This window comes from Cavia porcellus, unplaced genomic scaffold, assembly GCF_034190915.1.
Source record: "Cavia porcellus strain 051 isolate PalLab524CR breed Dunkin Hartley unplaced genomic scaffold, mCavPor4.1 scaffold_1, whole genome shotgun sequence".
In the NCBI taxonomy this organism is placed as follows: Eukaryota; Metazoa; Chordata; class Mammalia; order Rodentia; family Caviidae; genus Cavia; species Cavia porcellus.
In genome coordinates, this window is record NW_026947484.1 from 92,378,973 (window position 1) to 92,400,654 (window position 21,682).

Here is a 21,682-nt window from a genome sequence, read left to right on the forward strand (position 1 = left end):
AGAAAGCTTATACTTTGCAATGTTAATAAAAACAGGAAGATTTGTGTGTGTTGGAAAAGACCTTCCTTGACTATTTGTTTCCCCTGTGAAGAGGCACAGTGCTGTTATGAGGGTGAATAGAAATGACCTGTGTCAATGGGGCTGGGGATTTAGCTCAGCGGCATAAGCACCTGCCTTGCAAGCAGGCGGTCGTGAGTTCGATCCCTGGTACCGATAAAAATGAAAAAGACAAAAAAAAAAAAAAAAAAGAAATGACCTGTGTCAAATGTAGCCCTGTGCCTAAGCACATGTCCTCTGTAGACTGGTGGCTTTATTGCATTTCAATGTAATATTTTGTATGGTTTTCTAAGCCAGTAACAAAGAATATTTTGAAATGTTTGTTTGAAAAGTGTTTTTACCACGGTTATTTAATATTCATTTGCATTCTATTACTATGTTCTTGAAATGAAAGCTATATTGTACAGATATTCAAATCAGCTTTAACATAATCAGGCTTTTTCTTTCAACATGCTGCCTCATATAACGTTAATAGTTTATAGCATTGTACTTTAACTTATAAAATTGATTTATAAGGAAGAGTGTAATATATAGAAACACTTCCTTTTAGAGATTATCTAAATTTATGGATATATTCTAAATAGAATCATGGAATTAAACTTAGATATATAATTAAAGAATCATTTTAAGAAAATTGAAAAAACATATCTGATTTTTTACTAGGGTGAGAAACCACACACATACACACACACACTATTAAGCTGTTGTAAAGGAGTCATTTTGTAATGGTAGCTGTTTTATCAATTTTGAAATACTATAAAATCTGTACTTATTTCAAATATTATGTTTTAGCCTTCTAATTCTCAGTAGTGTTTCCAAGAAAATAGCTTTTCTGGTTCCTCTGAAATTCAGCCCACTCACCATCTTCTCATTGCTTCTCAAATGCATTTGCTTCTTTAGCTGGTAAGGGCAAATGTGCATCAGTTATACCAGTCAGTGCATGTTTTGAATTCTGATTCTTGTTTTCTAATTATATGACGTTAACAAGTTGTGGACTGTGTTTCTAAGTTAACTTTAAAAGAAAATTACTTTTTAAAAGGTGGGATACTCTTATTACTAACATATTTTTGTGTCTTCAATGTGTAAAACATTGTGCCGGGGCTGGGGATTTAGCTCAGTGGCATAAGCTCTTGCCTTGCAAGTGTGTGGTTGTGAGTTCAATCCCTGGTGCCAATAAAAAAGAAAAAGACAAACAAAACAAAATAAAACACATTGTGCCATATATTGTGAGGAAGGACTAATAGTTAATGCTAGGCAAGTTCACATTCATGCCAGATGTTAAATTGAATGCTATACATGGGTGAGTTTATTTACTGCTGCAACAACTGTATGAGGCACAGGCAAATTTTAAGATTTAAGGAAACTGCTGCTTCAAGAAGTTGTAAATTAGTAGAGCTGAGATTGAAATTCCTATCACAGAGCTGCTGTTCTTAACTCTTACACAATTAACATTCACAATTTACTTTATCTGTACTGTGAGTATAGCAAACCAGATTCTGGTGAAGATTAAATAAAGAAAGATTTTAAAACACTTGGTACCATGTAGTAAGCACATAATGGTAGTAATTAATATGGCTACTCTTGAGGGAGAGATTGTGAAGATTAAGTAATGAACATAAAACATGTACACAGAGTGGAGCATTTAGCACAGGGTATAGCAGACTCAAAGAAACATCATTCAAGTATGATTTTGAAAATTGACAGAATTTTCATGTGGAGAGATCAGTGATTGGGGAAAGCTCATGGTGGAGATAATGAGAATGTATGTACAAACATACTGACATGGGATTGAGGACTGTGCATCAGTTCTGGGTGCACGTGAGTCTCCACTGAGCACCCCAAGTATACTTAGTCTCCACCTAACATATCAAGCTAGTTCCACGCTTGCTGAGATCTCCTGTGGTATTAAGCACTCTTTTGAGGCCCACTACTGGAATCTCCTCCTAGCACCCCGCATCAGTCCTTAGTTTGCACTGAGCGCACTGAGTCTGCTTGCAACTCTTGCTGGCACATTGAGCTGGTCCCGTGCCCTTCATGGTTTCTGTCTGGCACCCAGTGTTGGTCCTGGGCCTGCAGAATCTATGCCAGACACTTCTAGCCTGCTGGATTCTCCACCTAGTGTCTTATCACCCCACATGTTCGCTGAACCTGTTACAGTCTCTGACACTCCGCATCAGTCCCAGATTCACTTAAGCCCTTAAGGCCTGCCTTAGTCTCCACCTAGAATTTTACACTGGTCACAACCCATGAAGGAGTGTGTCTGGCACAAAGTATTAGGGACCTCGTGAGTTTCTTCAAATACAAGGCAGCAGACCTGTATGAGAAGTTTAAAGAAGAGATAAAGTAACCTGATATATTTAAAGCAGAAGTGATCCAAAAAATGTATAGAGTTATAACTCAGATGCTCAACATAGTTTTAGGGGAAATAAGTAAAAATGTGGAAGAGCTGACAAAAATGGTTCAAAGCATTAGTGAAAACTTCAACAAAAAATATAGAATCCATGAATAGGAATCATGTAGAAATAACTGAAATAAAAAATTGTACAGAATTCATAGGTTGCAGAAATCACCATTGTGACAACAATATCTGAAATGGAGAATACATGAAGTACTCAGAGAAGCCACACACACACCAAAAAAAAAAAAGAGAGAGACAAGGAAAAACCACCAGCAGTATTGGATGACACTAAGACGACCAGTCCGAGGCTAACTGGAGTTAGGGAAAAGCTTAGAAAATAATACAGATAGAATTATTAATATGTTTATAAAAATGAAATAGAAAATTTTCCAATTATGAGAAACAGTTCAACTACAATAACAAAAAAAGAATTTAAAATAGAGGGAAAAAATGAATCACATATAGAGGTAAACTCTTTAGAATTACAGCAGACTTTTCAATACAAACCGTAAATACCAGAAGAGCTGGGAGTGAAGTGTTTCAGGACATAAGAACAGCTTCAAATCCAGATTAATATACCCAGTAAAACTGTCCTTCAAAATAGATGGAGAAATCAGACATTTTATGAGAAAGAAAGCTCAAGTGATTTATGATTACTAACCCCAGTTGGCCTCAGTGTAAACTTCAAGCTAAAACTGCTCAGAAGAGATAAAGGTCATTACATACTAGTTATTCCTATTTTCATAAAAACAATTGCTGATGAATAAAAAAGATCAAATAAATAATAACATGGTCATAGAGGGGGATCTTAACACCTTCCTCTTGCCAGGAACTGGATCAACTGAACAAAAAATAAGTATCAGAGTTGAACCATACCCTTAATAAATATCTCCAGATTACCCTTCTACAATAGAGTTTACAGTCTTTTGTGGGGCACATGATACTTTCTTCAACATAGATTACAAGGGTCCGGGATATAGCTCAGCGATGCAAGTGCCTGTCTGGCAAGTGGACAGGTCCTGAGTTTGATTCCCGGTACCACACACACAAAAATAGATCAAAAAATAGTCCACAAAGCCTACTTAATTAAGTATAAAAGAAGTGAACTAACCCGATGTTTACTGTCAGACCACTATGCAATGAAATTAGAAAACTATCATGGAAGAAACCATGGAAGATTCAGAGGCACTGGAAAAATTAATACACACTACTAAATAGCCCATGGGTCACAGTAGAAATCAGAAAAGAAAGTAAGTAATTTGTGGAAGTTAATGGCAACTGTCTGTCCAATACACCCTAGCTCCTGTGACACAGTGAAAGTGGTGCCGAAAGGGAAGTTTATTGCAGTCATTACACACGATAGGAAAACACAATGAGCACATATAAATACCCTTATAAGGAACCTTAAGATATTTGAGAAACTAAAACTACCCAGGCCCAAGCTGAAATTAAGGAGGGAAATCGCAAAGGGGGAAGTGGAAATCAGTGCAAATGAGACCAAAAAATAATACGGAGAATAAGTGAGTGGAGGAGCTAGTTCTTTGAAGAATAAACAAAATACATAAACCCTTAACCAGACTTACAAGATAGAAAAGAATACACTGTCAAAATCCAGTAGTAGTGGCTACTGTGAAAAATTGTATTTCAACAGATTAGAAAACTTTAAGGAAATTTGTAGGCACAAACGAATTATCAAAGGTAACCCAAGAAGACACAAAATGGTTAACAACCCCATAATAGGCAATTAAATTGAGACAATAATAAAGAACCTATCAACTAAAAAAAGCTAAAGATCTGTTGGACTCACTGTTGAATTCTACAAAAACTTTAAAGATGTTATATGACCTATATTCCTCAAGCTCTTCAAAGACATTAAAATAGTGGAATACGTCCAAACTCACTTACGGAAGCAAGTGTCACTCTGATTCCAAAAACCAGATAAAGACCCAACTTAAAAATAAAACTATAGGCTAGGATTGGTGGTGAACAGATATACAAAAATCCTCAAACAGATATTAGTGAACAGAATGTAACACATCATCAAAAAGATCATACATCATGACCAAGTAGGTTTCATTCTCGAGATGCAAGGATGTCTCAGGATACAAACAAATAAGTTAATGTATCACATAAAAGAAGCGAGGAAAAACCCACATGATCATACCAATAGAAGCAGAAAAAGCTTTTTGGCAGAATGTTACACCTCATCGTGATAAGAGGCAGGAAGAAAATAGATATGGAAGGACCATTACTGAATTTAATAAAAACTGTTTATGGCAAACTAGTATCAACATCATATTAAATGGAGGGAAGAAAAGATTAGAAACATTCTAAAATCAGGAACAAGACAAGGTTACCATTTCTATCTAACATAGTACTTGAAACATTAGCCAGAGCAGTTAGCCAAGAGAAAGGAAAGGATATAATAGAAAAGGAAGAACTTAAATAATCATTATTTACAAATGATATAATAGTCCCATAGAAGATCCAAAAAATTCTACCAAAATTTCTTTTTAAATTTTTTTTTATTTTAAAGAGATTAAGACAAACAGGACATAACAAAGCAGATCAGAACAGAACATTTAAGCAACACAGTATTTCACCACAACACAACCCGATATAATAGTAGCTACCGTAATGTCTCTTTCTTTGACATAGTTGAGTACCTTCATATACAATAGTATCAAACATAACAAAATAGTATAAAACCATTCAAGAGAATGAAAGTATTACAGGGCATTCAGAACCAAGTAACACAAAACAAACAGTGGGTACTATATTATCTCATTGTCCATAAAAAATTTGTTTATACTATCACACGTAATAAAATCCAATAAGATACAACATGATAGAACCAGTGGAAACAGAAGAACAAAAGCATGGTAGGACTTCAAAGCAAAATTCTTAAATTATTAACCAATTCCAGCAATGTATCAGGATACAAAATCAGCATAAAAATCAAACCAATAACAAACTCTTGAGAAAGAAATTATGAAAACAATACCACTTAGGGTAGCATTGAAGTATGTAGACGTTAACCTACCCAAGAAAGTGAAAGACCTCCACAAATAAAATTATAGTACTCTGAAAAAGGAGATTGAATAGGAAATCAAAAAATATAAAGATACTCCCTGCTCCTGAATAAGCAGGACCAGTATTGTCAAAATGGCCACACTCCCAAAACTGTTATACAGATTGAGTGCAATCTCATACAGAATACCAAAAGTGTTCTTCACCAATCTAGAGACGACAATCCTAAAAGTTGTATAGAACTTTGAGAAGAGACTCAAAATAGCAAAAGGCAACAATGATGAAAAACAGACATGTGATCAGTGGAATAGAATAGAGAATAAAGAAACATTCCCAGATACATGCAAGTGTTTGATCTTTGACAAAAGGACCAAAAGCAAATGTTAGAGGAAGAATAGCCTATTCAAAAGATGTTGCTGGGAAAACTGTGTGTCTCTTTGCAGAAGACTGAAATTGTATCTGTCACTCTCACCATATACTAAACCAAAATCAAAGTGGATCAAAGATGTAAACATTGAAACAGAACATTGAACCTACTGGAAGATAAAATAGGCAAAATGCTTGAAGTCATCAGTGTATGAAAGGATTTTCTAAACAGAGTACCAACTGCATAAGAAATAACAAGAGTCAACAAATATTACATCAAACTAATCGGCCTCTTTACCGCAAGGAAATCAATTATAAAAGGCAAAGCCTTCAGAGGGTTTATATATGAAACCAGCAGATATATGAAAAAATGTTCATTATCTCTGGCCATTTTAGAAACATAAAATAATTCTAAGATTCCATTTTATATCACAAAGAATGTCAGTCACCCAGAAGTCACAAAATAGCAAATGCAGGTATGACTGCAGTGAAAACACACATTATCTCTTACATTATTGGTGGGAATAGAAATTGGTATAACTAATCTGGAAATCATTATGAAGATTTTTCAAAGAAGTAAAATTAGAAAACTCGTTATGACCTAGTTATTCCCTTTAGAGATATCTTCCCCAAAGAACTAAAGACATCGTACTTCAGGCAATATATGCATGCTTATAGCAGCACAATTCATAACAGCTAAATGCTGGAAGTACTCTATCCATCGACAGATGAACTGATGAAGACAATGTGGAATGTATGCATAATGGGATATCACTTGTCTGTAAGGAAAATTAAATTTGAGACACTTGCAGGAAAATGAATGCAGCTGGAAAATACAATGTTGAGTGAAATAAATCTGATTCACAAGCTTAAATACCATCTAGTATTTCTTATTTAATTAGAACAAAATATAAGAAAAGTGCATAGTGAAGAATGAATAGAAGGAAACAAGACACATCTTTTGCAAATAGGAAGAGTATGTGAGTCTGAGGATGGGGAGAGGAGGAGGGGAGAGGGAAGTAATGAGAATTAAATACGCCACGTAGAAGATCCAAATAATCTCAGGGAATCTAGACGTTGTATGCCATAAGTTTGACCTAAAAATAATAAGAATGAAAATGAAGAAAGAGGATTTAGAGTAAAGAGATGAGTGGTGTGGAGGGACTTAACAAAATACTAATTGTATTATGCACATATGCCTACTAAAGATGAACGTAAACTTCATGTACTACAAACATATACTTAAAAACTGCATAGCATATCATTTTCACAGTGAAAATAATGGATGTTTTTGGTATTCTCAGTATAGGTGTTTAATATTTTTCTCAGAGAAGCTTAAATACTTTTTCTAACTCTGCCTAAATTTTGGACTCATAAGTATTTCAAATCAATTTGTGCGACATCTGTTGTAACAGAGAGAAATGAAGAAGTAAAATAACAGCTAACAGTTTTGACAGGTTTGTACTGACATGGTATTTAATATATCCAGATGTTCTATTTAGAAACAAATGTGGAATGACTCACCCTGTAATCTAAAAAAATTCATATCTGCCAGTTTTTATTGAATGTCCCATATATTTCTTTTGTACTGACAAGGGCATTTTCCCCAGAGAGTAAAGTTGACATCATACCAAGTTTGATTAGAGCTTTGACCAAAACCAACAGTTGAAATATCATTTTCATTCATATTCTCAACTTGGTTATGAACGTGTCTTGTATGTTATGTATTGATATAAAATGGATGAAATATGACTACTGCTAGGATTTTACTTAACCTAGAAATAGGTGACACCCTCATAACAATTTGAAGCACACAAAAGAACATAAAGTACAGCCTGGATTTTGCTTTTACAGATTCGTTACAGAGTATTTCATGTGGTATCCAATTGACGTTTTCATGGCCAACTCAAGCATGTTCATGTAAGATCATAAGGGAATGGTAAAATGAAGGATATAGTAGCTGCGGATACATTATATATTTGGTTTTATTTAGGGCATAATAATATGTAGGACTGCGCATAATGCTTCTTCCTTTCAGAGCATTATAAGATTTTCCCACATGAAGGGTATCTGTGTTATGGAATGCATGTTTGCTTTTTCTTTCTTATTTACCTGGATATCCTAATTACAGAATCATAACAATTTCCCCAGGCCTGAATTCTGACACCTGTACTGACCAGAGACCTTTTCTGTGATTTTCCTCTTTCCCCTATATGCATATATATGTTAGATGTGTGCATGAGAGAGAAATAACATATATTATTTTTTGATTTCACTTCTTAATTTCTTTTCACTAGTTTTTTTCCCCTGAGTTTAATTACTGTGGTGTTAATAATTATAATATCTGGCATAATAAACCTTTTCTGGCTTGTGCTTTATTTTTTTCAAATAATGTATATTAATTTTCTCTTTTATATTTTTTAGAATTAGCATTTTAGCTTTCTCAAATTCTTTATGGGAAATTCTTTGAAATTTTAAAGTAATTTCAGGGAATATTGACCTGAATGAGTGTAGACTCATCCTTCACAGAAACATTTTCTGTTTTTATTCATTCAGGGAATTTAAGAAATCCTTTAAGATTTTAACATTTTCTTAAGCCACTTATATTTTTCACAAGATTTACAAAGATCCAAATTAGACATAGATTTAAAAAGGAACCCAAAGAATTTAGTTCAATCTCTTCTTTTCCAAGTTTGCAATTTTGCCTTTTGCTGTATTAAGTGCAGAAAATCTACTACACTTATAGGTAAATGCTTTTACAGGTAAGAAAATCAGCTTTAGTGAAATCTATCATAGCAATATTTCAATAAAATATATGGCTTTCATAGTACTAGACATTAAGAATATTTTGCATAGCAGTGAAAGATGGAATTTACACAGGAGAAATCACAGTTGATTATTAAGTCAATAGTGTCACAGTAAGAATACTTAGTGTCTTTCTGGATACTTATACTTACTAAGGTACTTATACTAGTCTTAAGACTTGATTATAGAAAAGAAATCAATAACTAGAATAGACATCTAAATATGTTATAAACACCATGAGAAACAACAAATGCAGACATTTAAAATGTTTTACCATTAGATTTTTAAAATAGTTTTAAACTTGTTAACATTACCAATATAAATTTGATTTTGGATTGGTTTGATAAATCTGGAAAATCATAGTCTTATAAAAATACTGACAATGTCTCAATATTTTAAGTTAGATAATCTGTATCTTTACTTCAGCTGTCTATATTTGAATACTTTTTTCCCCCCACCATTCACTCAAAACAACCACCACCACAGAGGTCTCTAAGTTCTGTTGGTGTAGAAGCCTAGCATCTGAAGACTTTTAGTTCTTCGAAATGTGTGGAAAGAGTGCTCTTGTGAACAGCTGTAGTTTGGGTGTGGGTTTGGTTTTGTGTGTGTTAGAGAACAGAAGTGCTTCACTTTCTGGTGTAGGAAATTGTTCTCAGTAGACTTTGGATAGGATTTCTGAAACTGCTTCAGTTTCTTCCTTCTTTGCTGGAGGATTTGACATCTGTTATAACTTTATTCAACAGCGCTCGCAAAGGTTCTTGAGAGCCATATATTCCTTGGTATTTAAATTCTTAAGGACTACTTTGAGGGAAAAATGAAGGTGCAGATAAAGTAATAGCCAGATCAGCTCCTGGACTCTGCATGGGTAAGCCACATAGTTTTTTATAGAGGTCTGAAAGGACAGAAGAACATTCAGAATCTCTTGGTAATTTTCCATCAGAAACGTTACCAATCTAGCATCTAATAACACATTGAAGTCTGCTTCATCCTTGAAACACAAGATGGAATTGGAAAATGTCTGAACCATCAATGTGTGGGTGCCAAAATCATCACACATTGGCATGTCTTTGCCATCATCGTTAACAGATATAACTTTCTTTTATTTTCGGGAGAAAGGAGGAGGCAACAAATCTTAAATGTTTCAACGGTCATTTTTCTCTTTCTGTAAAAAACCTAATACACTGAGTAGTAAATCATCAAAAGATTAAATGTAAATGAAACTTAGGCAGTGACTCAAGTAACCTCAATAATTTGTTGTTTTAAACACATCTTTTAAAATTCTCAAGTACATAGGCTGCTTCAAATCTCACCAGTTGAGCCAACTTCTTAAAGCTTCCTAGCTGACAGTACCCAGTGAGGAAGTTCTTTTGACTTACCATCAAAGATAACAACTCCCTGCTTGTACTATGTACATTATGAGTGATGAATTTGGAGTTGACAAGTTTGATGTCTAAAATTTCTTCTAAGGAATCTAGATCAAAGATAAATGTGATAATATCATCCACATCCATATCTCATCTCCATTGACTTGGTCAGATGTCTGTGATAGATGAGACAGCAGGCCAGCACCTGTCCAATATCAATACCGTGATGCTTAAACCAGAACTCATCATACCCAGCTTTACTGGGATGTACTCTTTAAAGTGTCTGCTGTGCGATTATCTGTTCTGGAAAATTAATAATATCCATTTGGTATCTGGACTTTTTTGGATGTGGTTTCAGGGTCTGGGAAGGAGGAAATATGTGAAAGCGACAGTTGTCTTCATAGTTTTCCTGACACCATTTTACCTTGATATATTGAATAATAGGATCCTCCAGTAACAGAATTTTTGTTTTTAACAGCTGGACTATTTGTCTTTGTGTCACTTTCAGAAATGAAGTTTGGTCTGTGCCTTCACAGCTCATGCAGCCAGTCCACAGCTTTTGATGCTGTGAAGCAGTGTTCAAAACTCTTGAAACAGCAACAGTGTTTCTGTAATGGCATCCTGGCACATAAAAGCTGCACTGTTGCATTTGACAGTTTAGTGGCTCCTTGGTCAGCTGGCAGCTCTGGCTGCACTGGAGACAGTACAGATGCCTCAGTAGGTATGTTTCAGTTTGTATATTAACATTTTCTTCTTGAGAATTTTTTGTAGAATTTAATTCTTAGCTATATTATTTGGTGCTCTTATTGTCTACTTGATTACTACAGAATAGAAGTATTTTATTGGCTTTATAACTTACAACTGTCCTATGAGTTCTCCATTACCTTAATAGATTTATTTCTTTGCTTCATTTTTAACAGTCTGTGAGTAATTAATTTTCTAGCTTTAGTTTCTATAAAGAAATCTTTAATTTGACATTGTTCTGAAAGTTATTTATTGCTGGGTATTTTAGGATGGTGGCTTTTCCGTTTAGTGTTTTAAAGATGTCATTTTTGTATTTCTAATATTATATTTACTATTTAACTTGTTTGCCTACTCATCATTCACTAGTCATTTTTCTGTTTTTAAATTATTTGGACTTGTGTTTTTTTTTATAGTATGAGGTGGGGATCTTTGCTGAATCTTTATATTCATTCTTATTCATATTCCTTCATATTCTTGTCTGTCTGTCTGTTCATCCTTCCTGCCCACCTTCCTTCCCTCCTCCCCCTCTTTTCTGGGGCTGTTCCAAATTATTAGCATTTATTAAACACAACGTGGTGGGTGGTTTATTACTCAGTTCCAGTGACTGGTTTTCTTCTATTTCACTGATTTCTGCCTATTTCAGGATTTATTCTCTTAGTTTTGCCCTCCTATTTAGTTAAGCTATTGGCAAATTTTTATTATTTTCTGTGAAATGTATTCAAGCTCAGAATTTTCACTATTAGTATTTTAGCCAAATCCCATAAATTTTTGCAAGAGTTCTTCCATTCTCATTGTGCCTTAAAGTAGTTTCCTACTTTATTTCTTCTCTACATCATTATGATATGATTTGTGTGTGTGTATTTTAATGGGAGATATGTGACATCTCTTCTAGTTATCTATTATTTAATTCTATCATTATATTGAAACAAGACCATAAGTAAAATAAAAAATAAGACCATAAAATCTGACTGATTTTTAATAGTATTTTTGGGCTTCCATTTTCGTATTTGAATGATCAAATTCTGTGAAAATATCATGAGTGTTTAAAAAGAACAAGCTGTGCTTTTAAAGTTCTAAAGAAACAAATAATCTATGATACACTATTAGTAACTGAGATATTTTTATTCTCTATTTCTGAATATGGTATCTTAATATTATATCTAATATAGTAAAATCTAGATTTCTCTGTTTATGTGGAGAATATGTTAAATTATTGAACGAAAATAGTTGATTGTGCTTAGATGCTCCATGTTATATTTGCATTGTACATGACTTCCTTTACAATTGCACAGATTCCTTGTGTTCTTTATGATGTTTTGGGTTTAAATTCGTTGTGTCTGATAGTGAAATTTGTCTGCTGGCTTTCTTCTATTTAATCCTTCTGTGATGTGATAATTTTCATTTTAGGTTGACTGCTTGAGTCATAGTTTTTAAAAACGTGATATTAGAATGTGTTTTTTGGCATTTAATTTTATACATTCACCTTGGTTATGGTTACTGTTTTACCAGTCCTATTTTTACCATCTAATATTGTATTTTCTGTTTACTGTACTTGTTTTTTCTTGTGCTTTCTTTCTTTACTTTGGTTTCTTCTTTTCTCTTTTGAGCTCTTTAGATCATTGTTTTCCCCTTCAGTTCTAGAAGACACTTGACTGTTTTTTTTTTCAGTGCTTTTCCCCATCCATGTACTTTGTTTTATTCTTCTGAGTTCTAATACTTCTGCTTCTAAAATCCTCCACGTTTTATTATGTGTCTCATTTTCTCTTCCTTCCAGATGCATTCTGGAGACGAACTTGGGTTTCTTGGACACTGTGTGGGTTGTTCCAGCTTCTGTCTTCCCTTGAGAGAACTTGGGTTCTTTAGATGGCTCATGATTGTCTCTGAATTCGCTTTTAATTCTTTGGACTTATCATCTGCTGCTGAGGTTGGAATGTGTCTCCTAAATTACAACTGCCCATGTGGTTGTATGAAGAGACAGAATGTGTAGGACTAATGAGGCATTAAAGGCCCTCCCTTCATTGAGATTCTTTCAAAAGACATCTCAGTTAGCTTGTCTTAATTTTTTACCTTACCACAGAAACGGACTGCTCCCAGGATGCAGTTCTCAGCAGACAAACCAGTTGGTGCCTGACTATGTGGGTTATCAGGCTGCTCTGGGAAGCATGTTTTTGTATTAAATATTCTCAGTGGTGACAGATACTGAACACTACATAGAACTACTTAGATTTTCTCTAAATGAGAGATTATTGCCCTTTCTGAAGTAAGATTTGCATGGTGCTATTGGGAAACATATATGATTATGTGTACTTGATTTTGAAGTATTACAAAAGAGAAAGAAAGGAACTTTTGTGTGTATAATTGAGTGCTATCTCTTGCCCTCCATGTTAAGTACTTGAGGTTAAGGACCACTTTCTTCACGAGGCATAGACAGTAATGGGAGGTGTGCAGCGAGAGCGGTACAGCCGTATCAGTAGCTGCTGGATGTCTGGAGCCACAGTCATGAAAGAGTCAGGCTGGCAGAGGTTTGTGCTCACTGCGCAATGATGTGTGAGATGGGGAGAGAAGACCCATACAATGAAATGTTGTATTGCCCAAAAGAACTTCATTTTTGACAGAAGCCCAAAGGGTGAGAACATTTCAGCCTGAGAGTGGCTAAATCAGGCTTGTTATAGAAGACAGAAATTTCCCTTGGTGAACATTGAAAGGCACATTCACAGAAGGTTATTGTGGAAGGTTTGTAGTAACCTGTTTTGGAATAGATAGAAAATGTAACTTATAAACCTCCTCCCCGAAAGTATTTTTAATGCTGAGAAAAGTAGTTGTGTACTGTATTTACAGATGTCCTTATTCTGTATCTTAAACTTTGATTTTATCCTAACTCTAATTAGCAGCTCACTTCTGGGAGGTGTCAGGTAGTGAAGAGAACAACAGGCAATGAAAGGGCAAAAGATAGACAGTAGAATGAGAATCCTATTCCAAGCCAGAAGATACACAGTTTAGAAAAATTAATACTTGTCTGGCTGTTACTTATGGTACCTACTGATTCCTATTGCACTGTGAAAGAATTAATCATTCTCTTTGCCTTGTTCGTGTTTCATTTATATCTCCTTAATGATTACACCATATTACTCGTGCGAGTTTCTGTGCTCTTGCCTGTCAATAGCTGTATTCTCAGCGGGAAGGAGCTGTTACATTTTTCTGGTGTCTAGCAAAGCTTTTTAATCCAATGAACGGGTAATCGGTCATTGAAAATGCAATGGTAGATATCAATCTTGCCTTTTTGACTAGACAACTGAGCTTTTTACTTATTTATAGAACTTTGTGCCTGAGCCAGCATGCGTGTCAGTAATGCTAATCCAGAACCCTAGATGAAGGCTCAAAATGGGTAGAATTTAATAGCACAAATAATATATATCATGCCTGAGACTCTCATAAGAGGAAATTAGATGCTTAGTATGAAAGTAAAGTTGTAGGTAAATTAATTTAATCATCACTATATTAAGGAGTGCCAGTATGAATAATAAATAGAATTCTGAGGGTAATTACTGCATGACAAATAATACCTTACTGCAGGGGAACCATAAAAGTATAGTGTGTACAAGAAATGAAGTAAAAGTACAAAAAGAAAAATAACAGCCAGGAATACGTCCTACTTAAATTGCAACTTCATTGACAGCTGGTCTACTCATGGAGGTTGTAATAGAAGCTCTGCAGAGAGAGTAAGTAGGTCTTCAAAAAAAGCATGGTTCTGACTTTTGCAGGTCACAGATCTAACAGATCATTTGCTGTTCTGTGAAAAATTTTTTAGCAGAGAGGGATGACAAGGATGAATTGGACCAGCATACATTTTACTTTCCCTGTGAAAAGGTTCTAGACACCTAAAAGGCTTCAAGCAAGGGTCCATTGGTGGAAAACTGTAAAAGAAAAATATCACAATTCAGCAAGTCAGAAGACTCATAATTTCTTTTTTTTTTTTAAATTTTATTTTGACAGTGGTATAAATGCAACAGCACAAGACAGAACAAAGCCAATCGAAACAATGTAATGAAATTGGTACAGGATTTCACAGTAGGATACTGCGATAGTAGTAACAGGTACTGTGGTATATCTCTTTAACTTCACAATAATTGTCTAGTCAATTAGGTATAGCAAAATCAAACCAAAAATAGAACATTATAAAAGCAATTGAGAATACTGAATAGAGCAAAAGAAACATAACAAAACAAAAACAGTAAAAACAACCTTTGCCTTCAAACAGAAGATAGAAGGAAATCCCCATACTTGCTATACTGCATATGGTCATCCTCCTAAGAGATGCTGAGACATCTATCCCCAGTAGCTATGGGGGCGGGGGTGGGAAGGGGAAGGGTGCTTGATTTTCAGCTCTTGTGGCAGTAGGCTCGCAGGTAATGGTTCTCCTCCAGGCCCTTGCCGCAGGCGCTTACCAAGAGAGCAGGTGAATAAGCTGCCTGAATCCCGCCATGGCTGAATCTCGGGAGTTCTGGTTTTCCTCCTGGCCCTTGCCGCAGGTGCTTACCAAGAGGACGGGTGAATAAACTGCCTGAGTCCCATCGTTGCCAGATCTCGGGAGTTCTGGTTCAGGCACAGCACTTCTGCTCTTCATGGAGCCCAGCTCTGGCCTGGATGGGAGCAGAACTGACCCTGCTTAAACCCTTTATTTGAAACGGTTTTAGTGTTAAGCCATGCTACAGTGCTGTAAATCCTTCACGTGGCTTCTAACAGTACCTTCTCCACGTCGCTCAGGATGAGCTCTTCAGCAGAAGCCTGGAGGGCATCGGCTCACTGAAAAGTCCACTGCAGTGGCACACACTTGTGTCAGCACCATCTTGAATGAAAAGAACTGAAAGCCACCTGGAAATCTTTTTTTGTGCACACAGCAAATGTACTTGTTAAGCCTTCCTTTGTGGATCTTCCACGTGGTCCCTCAGACTCATAATTTCTTAAAAATATCTTGCTATTTCATTGTTTTCCTCAGCTCACAAGTGCCTTCCTTTTTCCAGTAACTATAAAGGTCTCCACACAGGAGAGATCTGTTGTTTCCTTCTTTTCCCATTCCCTATCCTTTGGTAGGGAAATGGGAGTTTACTGTATTTTGTAACACTGCCTTCCTGATCATTCAGCATGGGAAGTGTGCTGTGAACCCTGTCTTCTCTAGTGAAGTACACAGTAACATGGCTTACCATTTCTTCACAGTGTGTTTTATGTACCTTGTAAGATGAGTCTGAATAGTCAGAATTATCAAAAGCGAAAAGCGAATTAAGGACCAACTTCTCTTTGAAGTTAAATGTTTGAAATGTCTAAGGAAAAAGAGTCCTAAATAGTATTTATTTATATGTATCACTTAAAACAGTAAATATTCTTTGTGGTGATGGAGGCACTTTTCTGTGTCACATGTAAGCTGTATCATCTTCTATGCCAGCCTTTTGCAGTCTTTGAGCTCCACACTTTAGTTTTGAACTCATTAACCTTAAAAGACCTGTGTGAATTCTGAGGGTCATTACACTCATTCTTATGTGATTTCTTTCTTGTAGAACTTCTTTCTTCAATTTGTCTCAGTCTCTGTATATCAGGGGGAGGTCAGAGGTGGATCCTGGTTGCCTGACCCAGAAATTTATTTCTAGATCTTGAAGAAAATTATTTTAAAATCCTAACCTGCCAAATTTTAAATCTGATTTAGATTTGAGGTGGTTGGTTTACCTCTTAAATTTTCCATTTCTCGAACTTTTCTTTGGAAAGAAATAAGAGTATAAATAAGATCTTTCTATTATAATTCGGAAACATTAGCCAGAGCAGAAGCCAGAAGACTTCTAATACTTCTAATACATGAGTAAAAACACAAATGCATGCATTTGGGCTACAAGATTTCTGAAAAAATGTAATGGGAACGTGTCAAAAAGTTTGGAGACTGCAGGATCAGAAGTTCTTTTTGTTGATAGGTAGCATAGTGGAAACTAGATTTTGAGTCCAATAACCCTGAGTATAACCTAGGCTTTGACACTCAATAATTATAGAACATGACCTTTTGAGATAAACTTTAATTCAATGTGGATTATAAAACATTTTTTTATATTTATGTTGGGATGGTTTCACTAGGATGATTTTACTAAGTCTGTGGAGTTGGTTCCACAAACATCCCTTATATTTCTATTGTAGATATTTACTTTAGTGTAGTAGTTGTTGTCTGTGCATATCAGTAGTTGTACTGAGAGGGTACAAGGAAAAGTCTTTGTGTTACCCACTTGGTACATTGAAAGTCAAGCTGTGTGCATGTGCACAAAAGTGTCAAACCAGTGTTTACAGCCAAGTGAAGCTCCATCCAACAAATTTTGCTTATGTTTACCTGAGCATCACGCAGGGTATAATACACTCACACCACTTTAGAATTTGTTTTTAAAAAAAGTTTTCTTTGATTTTTCTGGGGAAAGCAGCCCAGGTCAGTACAATGACATGTAAAAAAGCAGATTTACAGGTTTTGGAAGGGATCAAAAGTGAATCATCAGATTATTCATGCATATATGATGAAGATGATCTATTATGGTAAAATACATGTTTTCATAATAGAAGAGTGGTGTGGGTGTATGATGATGCTGATTTTGATGTAGCTGTGTGAGCCAAAGTTCCCATGACAGTGAAATGAAACAAGAATCAACTGACACAGGCACAAGGAATGCAGACTGCTTTGACTCAGATGATGAAGAAAACAGCAATGTGAGTACCTATTTGACTAGTTGAAATGTTGCAAAAATGGTTATGCAACGAAATGGAATGATTCAGTGTTAGAACTAGGTCTGAAAATATATTGACGGTCTTAGCAGAGGAGTAGCTTACTGGACAGCATGGTACCACTGCCACTCAGCACTGCGAAGTGTAGCAAGTAAAATGTTACAAGATGCTGTGAAGTACAGAAAGGCTGAAATACAAGTGAAATGTTTTGTATTGACCAGTAGTCATATTATGGCATCTCACTTGCTGAACTGCAAGCATTCATAAGTGTGCTGTACTTAGCAGGAATTTCTCATAGTAATTGAAGGAATATAAAAGACTTACAGAAAAATGATGGATCAAAATATGGCATAAAAATGTATGTCCTTGTAGATAAGAAGGCTTACTATGCTTTCAGTTCAGAAATTTATCCTGAAACTCAGCCATCAGATGGTCCTTATTCATATAGTAATAAACAAAATGGTGTTGCAAAAAGACTTTCTGCTCACATCTCCCAAACTAATTGAAATGTGACATTGCACAGTTGGTTTCCCAGTTTCCAATTGATGTTACATTTGCTAATAGAGCACAAGTTGACCAGCATAGGAGCTGTAGAGAGGAACAAAAGAAATTCCAAATGGGATGTTGGAATTTCATAACAGCGACTTGTATAGTACAATCTTTGGATTAAAACATTGGCCTCATATATGGAAAAGAAAAGCTAAACTGGTACTGCTGATGTCAACACTGCATAGTGATGGAAAGATTGATAAGGAAACCTCAACAAAGTGGAACCTAGAGACAGACACTTTCTACAAAAGCCAGATGTGGAGTAGATGTTGTTGATGAGTTATGCAGCAAGGATAATGTTTCTTGAAACACAAAGCATTGGCCAGTGATTGTGTTTACTCCATCCTAAACATTTGTAGCATAAATAGTTTGATAGTTTACAAAGAATATAACAAGTGAAAAATACATGGAGAAATTTTCTTAGAGGATTGGGACTTGAACTCATAAGAGATCCTTTAGAGCAGAGGAAAAACCAATTGTTTCTGCTCAGGGAACTATGCAAAAAAATGTTGGAGCACACTGGTGAGCTGACAGGTGAACAGGCAGGCACAACATCCCAAAGACTTACTCAGACAACAGGAAAAAGAAAAAGATTCAACTGTGCCCTACAAGGAAGGGCAGAAAACAAAACATATGTGCTATCAGTTCAGCAACACTTGTGTATGAAATATGCAGTTGTCATGTGTGAAGACTGCCTTGAGTGTGATAGTTGAAGCAACAATTATTTTTGTTGTAGAGTTCTATTGGTATTTTCATTGTATTTCACATAGGCTTTTATTTCTGATGTCATCTTCCAGGTTTTGTAAGCAAGTAAACAGCTGATATAAAATGTTAACATCTATTCTAAGCACTCATTACACATTTGATATTTTATTATATTGATAACTTGTTTTCCTGCTAAGTATGTGTTGTGTAATATAGTAGGTAGCTCCTAACAAAACAGGAAAAGAAGAAAGGTGACAAGAATGATCTGCCACATAGGAAAGGACAGCTAAGTACATGTATAAGCAAAACATGTGCATGGAACATACAGTTGTGATGTGCAAAGAATGCCTTGCATCTGACAGTTGAAGCAAAGATTATTTTTGTGGTAGACTTTTGTTTGTGTTTACATTTTAGCTCATGTAGGTTTTTATTTCTGATGTCTTCTACGTTTTGTAAGCAAGTTCTCAGGTGATGTGAAAATATTGATGTCTGTTATACATTTGATATTTTATTGACACATGATTTTCTTATTATTTAGGTGTGATAATCAAAGTAGATATTATTTAGTTTTTAGTGTGCTATTGGTATTGTCATTGCAGTTCAAACAGGCATTTATTTCTGATGTTATATTTTAGAGTTTATAAGTAAGTACACAGCTGATATTAAAAATGTTGATGTTGTTTTTAAGAACCAATTACATGTTTGGTCTTTCATTGAAATTTTCTTATTATGTAGTCAGATTTTTTTTGTGTACATCTGTTGGTATTTCACTATAGCTCATATAGTAATTTATTTCTGATGTTATCTCAGATTCTATAAGCAAGTATATAGCTAATGTCAAATGTTTATTCTAAATGCACAATACATACTAAGAATTTAATACTTTATTTTATTGGTTTTATATTCCCATTAACTGTATATTTCATGATATATAAAGAATGTCATGACAAAACAGCAAGACCAGTGAGATGTCAAGGGGTCCCACAAAAAAGCCAGGAAAGCAAAACACTGTGTGGTCAGTGTAAGTGGTGTGTGTATATGGAATGTGCTGTTGTTATGTGTGAAGACTGCCTTAGGTGTGATAATTGAAGTAAAGATTATTTTATTATGTTTTTAATCTTGAAAATTTTGATGCTTTCTTTAAACTCAAATATTAAAAATATAACTTTATTTTTGCAATATTTTTTCTTATCTCATGTTTAATAAAACTAATGAAATTAAAATTAATCAATAGACCTATTCTAAAGTTTAAATGTCAATTTGACACACCCATTGTTATTACCCTATATGACAAAAATGTGTTATGCTCTGCCTAATTTCTAGTTTGTTCACAAATTTCATTCTTTTAGATTTGTTGGCGTTTATGACTTTAGATACAGTATGTCTTGGTTAATATTGCATGGGTGCATAGTAAGAATATGCATTCTGCTATCATCGTATGATGTGTTCTATAAATGTCATCCAGTGAAATCTGGATGTTTGATGTATTTTTCAGTTCTCTCTCTGTTCATTTTTATGTAATAGTGAGTAGCTCTGTGAAAGCAGGATGTTTAATTTCCACGAAGATGTGATATTTTTTCACAGTGTGCTTTACCTTGTATTCTCTCAGAATGGTCAGCATGATGTGGCCTGGAAAAGAGTTAATGTAAGAGTGAAATTCCATCTTCAGTTATGTGTAAGTAGCTGGGCAGATATTGCATACCTGTAATTTGAATACTTTGAGAGACCGAAGTAGGAGGATTGCAAGTTCAAGATCAGCATGCATGATTTAGAGAGAACCTGTGTCAAAAAAATTTTTATTTTTAAAGTGATGGGCATGCAGCTTAATGCAAAGGCCCTTGGTTCAATCCTCAATAACAACAACAACAACAACAACAACATAAAAACTTGCAATGCTGCTGTGTAGCTATTGATTGGATGATTGTTTGCTTGTCTTTATCATATCTGAAGATAGAACAAATGCAATGAAAGTGCATAGGGAGAATATGTAGCTCCAGGCAAGAGCAAGCTTTAAAGTTTCATTTTCCCGGATTTCTCAGAAATTCAGTAAAAGAGTCTGTTGAGTTTTGTGGATTAATGAAAATCCTGTCATATTTTATCTTCCTCATAATTACTGAATAAGCCTGAATATCAATGCTACAATTCCCTTTAAAAGACATTTAATTACCTGAGTGTGATGGTGCATGTCTCTGATCATAGTTACCTGGGAGGCTGAGACTGGAGATTTGCAATTGTTAGTCAGCTTGGGTAATTAAGTGAAAGCCTGTCTCAGAAAAAAAAAAAAAAAATAGCATTGGATTAGGTTAGGCACCTAGTATTTATATTCTGTCACTAGTGTTTGGATGCAAATGTTTGACCTTCTCTTTTGAATATATTAACACATAGATTTAATCTGTTTTCACATTTCACAATATCACCTGTAAAATTATATGCTTTTGATTCTTTAACCAAATCGTATCTTAGTAAACCTTCTTGGGAGGATATAGTCTAAAGGAAAAGAAAGGCGTTCTGTGTTGTGACAAAAATGCTGCAGGCTTTGTAGTTTAATAAAGCATATGGTCCTAAATCATATTTTATTTCTTTACCACTCGTTTTCTGGAAAAATCCATTGTATTTGAACTCTTGTCTTGAACTACGAAAAATTTAAGTAACTAGACACTTATTGGCATCAACAAGGTGTATAAATGTGATCTCTTTTAAGATCAATATTTAGTAATAACTGGAACAAAGCACTGTGTCTTAGTCACTTTGCTTGTCACTAAAACATAGAACCTGACACCTCAATTTAAAGAAGGACAAGTACATTCATGTTTTAGTTCCTTTTGGTGACCCCAAGGCAGGAAGGCACGATAGAAGGAACTGGCAGAGAGAAAAGCTGCCCACCTCATGGTAGTCAGGGAGCAGAGAGTCAAGGGAGAAG

General features: G+C 35.0%; 1 protein-coding gene and 1 pseudogene across 2 annotated transcripts in view; one reads left to right on the top strand and one right to left on the bottom strand.

The window, feature by feature from the left end:
- Sh3gl2 (SH3 domain containing GRB2 like 2, endophilin A1) overlaps positions 1-21,682 on the top strand; it is a 196,036-nt gene that overhangs the window by 58,153 nt on the left and 116,201 nt on the right. The gene's annotated exons all lie outside the window — the stretch shown is intronic.
- On the bottom strand, positions 9,189-10,167 carry LOC100714127 (DEP domain-containing protein 1B-like; annotated as a pseudogene).